This window comes from Camellia sinensis, chromosome 2 (assembly GCF_055761805.1).
Source record: "Camellia sinensis isolate YWXY chromosome 2, ASM5576180v1, whole genome shotgun sequence".
In the NCBI taxonomy this organism is placed as follows: Eukaryota; Viridiplantae; Streptophyta; class Magnoliopsida; order Ericales; family Theaceae; genus Camellia; species Camellia sinensis.
Genome location: NC_138962.1, coordinates 86,690,780 through 86,696,006, shown reverse-complemented (window position 1 = coordinate 86,696,006; position 5,227 = coordinate 86,690,780). Strand labels below are relative to the sequence as shown.

Sequence of the window (5,227 nt, the reverse complement as noted above, 5' to 3'; positions counted from 1 at the left end):
CCAAATGAGGGATGGTGCGTCAGATGCATCCAAGATGCTGCTAGAAGGGTTCACACTCGGTTGGTCCCCGATCATAGAAACGGTCAAGTTATCCCCCAAGCTCTCTGAGTCGATCAGAGGATCCGAAAGGAGACATGCTAGTGCTACTCCTACTTCAAGTTCACTGCTATTGGAAGCACTTTCAATGATCTTCGCAGCTTCAACAATTAGTTCAGTCTGTTCTTCTGTATCACTCTTTTGCAGCTGCAAGTCAAAGAAAATCTCGAAGCCGGGAACCCGCTACCTCTTAGAGTTGAACCAGGGTTCGGGGAAACCACAAAATGGGAAGTCTTCCCCTTCCCGAACAAAATAACCATTCAACGTTCCCTGAATTGGTTGGTGCACAAGCTCATAGTGCTTCTCGGTCTGCTTAGCTTTGGCTCTTTCTGCTAGGGGTGTCCGCGGTTCGGTTTAGGACGGTTTGCGGTTCGGTTTGGACCCGCCCGCATCTATGCGGTTTGGGAAAAAATCAACCCGCAACCGCCCGCAATGCGGTTTGCGGTTTGTGCGGATAGGGTTCGCGGTTGTGCGGGCGGTTGCGGGTGGTTTGCGGATTGAACTTTTTTTTCAAAAAATTATTTTTAAACCTTTTTTTTCCCCCATTTTGTCAATCTTTATTTTAAACCTTTTTTCTCATATTTTCTAAAATGCTCCAACATTAATAATTAATAAACTAAAACTTATAAAATAAAAAAACACAACAAATTCAATTCGTAACCTAAACAAATCATTCAATATCTACATTCTATCATTAACTTACATTCATCCTATCTTACATTCATCATTCATAATCCAAATAAGAAAATCTTACATTAAAAATTCAACATTCATCATTCCAATCTTACATTAAAAATTCAACATTCATCATTCCTAACCTCCAAAAAAAAAAAAAAAAGAAGAGTAATTCTTCATTGACTTACATTCATCCAAAATGAAAAAAAAAAAAAAAATTCATTAAGTTACATTCATCCAAAACCAAAACACAATTAAAAAAAAAAAAAATTGTTGTCAAACTTAAACTTCATTCAATACAAACCCATGAAATAAAATTAAAACACTTCTAAGATATCAAACTTCATCTTCATGAATCACATCCAATTCAACTTTCGCAAATTCCAATTCTAATTCCATGCATTTGGTTGATGAACCCTACACAGACAAATTGAAAAAATATAAACTTTAATCTTCAATTATAGATAGTAAGAAATGAAAAAATAAACAAATGTCTATATATTGCATCTCAATATAGTAAGAAAATGTGTTGATATGAAAAAATTACCAATGAGTAAATGGATATTAGACATCAATTATAGCATCAACATTATAGGTTGAAGTTGAAGATGAGCTTGACTCCAAAGTACCTAATTAGAAGTCAAGAAGAGAATATTAATAAAACTTACATTAGAAAATGAATAATAATACAAATTAAAATAAAGATAAATAAATTCTCATTTACCAGAGTCATATTGCTCAAATTCTTCCACATCATCCATCGACTTTCGAAGAGAAATTGGAAGGTTGCTTCGAAGCCAATTTTGAGTACATACAAGAGCTTCAACCATAGAAGGCGAGAGTGAACTACGAAATGGGTCAAGAATACATCCTCCCGTACTAAAAGCCGACTCCGATGCAACGGTAGAAATAGGCATGGCCAACACATCCCTAGCAAGTTGTGATAACACCCTATATTTGGTTGCATTCAACTTCCAATAATCCAAAATCTCAAATGTTTGATTCTTTGCAAAATTTTCAACCTCAGATAAATATTGTTCCAATTCCGACTTAGATCCACTAGTGCATCGCCCCTCCAAATAGGAATTAAATTGGGAGTCAACTAAAGAATAGGGATCATCATCATCATCATCATCATCTTCCACCATATTCACAACTTCACTCACACTTGGAAATTTCTCATTTGAAGGATAAAGTGTGACATAATGGCTATACAAACGACTCAAGCAACTCTTAACCTTGTCTACCATCTCTTCCACCTTCCTATTATCTCCAAGAAATAAATTGGAAAAACAAAACTCCAAGTATGTCATTTTTTTGGTAGGATCAAGAACCACCGCAACATACAACAACAAATTGATTTTGCTTCCATCCCCACAATACTTGCTAAACTTTAGCTTCATAGTCTTTGCGATTGTGCTCAAAGTATCATCCTCCTCCAAAATTAATTGGTTAATTTTGCTTTCAATAACAAACATCACTTTGTTAAAAGCATTGGAAGTAACAAAGAGAGACCCCGAAAATTTCTTGGTTGCAACATAAAATAATTTTAGAAACCTCAAAAAAATTCTACACTTTTTCCAATCCAACTCATTCGGACTTCTTCTTATGCCACCATCAACATTCTTAAAATAAGGTTCAAAGTTGGAATCCACTAACTTCAATCGGTTAAAAGCCTTCTCATACTTTTCGGTGGCCTCTAACATCAAATAGGTAGAGTTCTACCTAGTTGGTACATCTAGGCATACAAGAGCTTTTGAATCAAGTTTGAGTGTGGCCGCACACTTCTTAAAAACATCATGCCTATGAGGAGAAGACCTCACATATCTCACCGCAAGTCTAATGTTGGCAATAGAATCATCCATTTCTTTCAACCCATCACTCACAACGAGATTAAGAATATGTGCACAACAACGCATATGAATAAACTCATGTTGCAAAATAGTCCCCTTCCAATCTTTGGTTATCGTTTTCAAATATTGAATGGTAAGATTATTTGAACTAGCATTATCAACTGTTAAGGTGAATATGCTATCAATGTTCCACTCAATTAAACACGACTCAATTTTTCGACCCAATGTTTCTCCTTTGTGATCCTCAACTTGTTGAAAATTTATGATTCTTTTTTGAAGTTTCCAGTTATCATCAATGAAATAAGCAGTCAAACACATGTAACACAAATTCTGAATAGATGTCCAAGTATCCGTAGTAAAGCAAATTCTACGACCCTTCATGGCCTTCTTTAACTTATCCCTTTCATTATTGAATATGTTGAGCACTTCTCTAGATATGGTTTGACTAGAGGGAATTGGTGTGAATTTGGGTTGCATGACATTACAAAATCTTCTAAACCCAACACCCTCCACAAATCTAAATGGTAACTCATCAATGACAACCATCTCCGCAAGAGCCCTTTTACAAGTATCAAAATTAAAAATTGTTGCTACAACCTCAACACCCTTTTCATTTTGTTTCGGTTTAAGATTTAATGTTTGTTGACCATCTGTATCCCTATTTCGATATTCTTTACAATTGGGTGTATGACTCCTCAAATTGCTAGTCTCATGAAGTCTAGAGTCAGCCATATACTCTTTCTTACAATATTTACATACGGCTCTACGCTTCCCATCGGTCCCTACAACCTTGTCAAAATGATCCCAAACTGTGGATGGTGCTCTCCCCTCTCCACCCTCACTCTTTCTCTTTGGGGGTCTAGGAGGCTTAGGTTCAGGTTCATGTTCGGGTTCGACTAAGAGGGGATTCATTTGAGAATTAGAGGATTCCGGAGGTACAAGATTGATTGCGGGAGATTGAATACTATCCTCCATTTAAACTGGATTACAAAAACAGTCAAGGATTCAATTTTAATTCAATCAAACAGATTAATTCAACAGATTTAATCAAAAATTCCCTAAAACTCAGTTTTACATGTAAATCAGTTTTTATAGGCTAACACAAACACAAACTATCAAGAAGACTGGATTAACTCTTCTTCCTTGCACATAACACAAACTATCAAGAAGACTTTTGAAAAGTTGAAGGTATATAATTAGGCAATCTGGATATCATATTAAATTCAAACAGGCTGTGCAGTTCTGCAATGCATTAAAAGGAAAAAGTTCATCTTCTGGAAGAAAGACATTACAGGAGTTGGAATCATCATCATAATTTATGTATTACATATAAAAAAAAGTGATCACAGAAACTTAAAATGGCCATGTATTTGCACGCACTTTAAGGATGAAAACTTGTCCACAATATCAGCATTATGACTACTAAAATGCACTTTAAAATACAACTTGGTAGGCATTTATAGGCTAAAATGCACTTTTAGTCGTTTTTTTATTAAAATTCAGTTTTTGATTAAAATTCCCTAAAACTCAATCTACATGTAAATCACAAATTCGTGTTACAAATAAAACTCATAAATCGAATAAACCCAAAAAATCAGTAATAGTATACAAAAACAATCACAGATTAATTCAACAGATTTAATCAAAAATTAATTCAAAAAAACAGAATTATTTTTAATAACAGATTGATTCCAAATAGATCTATGAAGTTGCAAACAGATCTATGAATTTCAAAAGTGTAAACCATGCTTCTATACAAATTCAATACAGATCCAACACAGACAGATCTATACAAATTCAATACAGATCCAATTTCAATACAGATTCCAAAAAAAAATTAAATAAAAAATTACACAGACAGATTTAAATCAAAAAATCTGTTGCTTAAATCAAAAATTAAATCAAAGATTATACATTCCAAACAAACAAACACAGACAGAGATCGGGGCGAGAGAGAGAGAGCCGATCGGTGTGGATGCAAAACCAGAGAGTAAGAGACTGTGAGATGAGAGAGTGAGGGAGATGAGATAGTGAGGGAGACAGATCAGAGTCAGAGAGAGACAGATCTCATATGTTCGAAAAAAAACCAAAGATCGGGGAGAGAGAAACATAGACAGAGATCAGAGAGAGGGGCTTTACCTGTGTGCGATGAGGTCGATCGATCGGTCGATCTTGTGAGAGAGATATTCGATCGCTGAGTGCACAGATGAAAATCGCGAGTGAGAGTGAGAGAGAGACCGAGAGGAAGAGAGGAGATACAATTCTGAATGAGTGATGAGTGAGTGAGTTTGATTAGGTTAGGTTAGGGTTTTCTTTGTTTTGGACGATCAAATTTAAAGGGGCAAAAAAGTGGTTATTTTGAACGGTCAGATCAGATTAAAAAAAAAAAAAAAAGAGTTTTATGCGGGCGGGTTGGGCGGGTGCGGGTCAAACCCGCAACCCGCCCGCAACCCGAAAGTTACATAAAATCCAAACCACACCCTACCTTAATGTGTTTGCGAAACCGCCCATATATGCGCGGTTCGGATCGGGTAGGGCGGTTTGGGCGGTTCGGATGATCCTATGCCCAGCCCTACTTTCTGCCATCTCTTTCCCTTTCCTCA

At 36.0% G+C, this 5,227-nt stretch overlaps 1 long non-coding RNA gene across 1 annotated transcript; it reads right to left on the bottom strand.

Moving 5' to 3' along the window:
- Nucleotides 1–1,015: 1,015 nt before the first annotated feature.
- On the bottom strand, nucleotides 1,016–1,849 carry LOC145819613 (uncharacterized). Its single transcript, XR_014360370.1, has 3 exons — nucleotides 1,496–1,849; nucleotides 1,319–1,400; nucleotides 1,016–1,188 (listed from the first exon to the last, which is right to left on the bottom strand). It is a non-coding gene; the product is annotated as an uncharacterized LOC145819613 (long non-coding RNA).
- Between the last annotated feature and the right edge of the window lie 3,378 nt (nucleotides 1,850–5,227).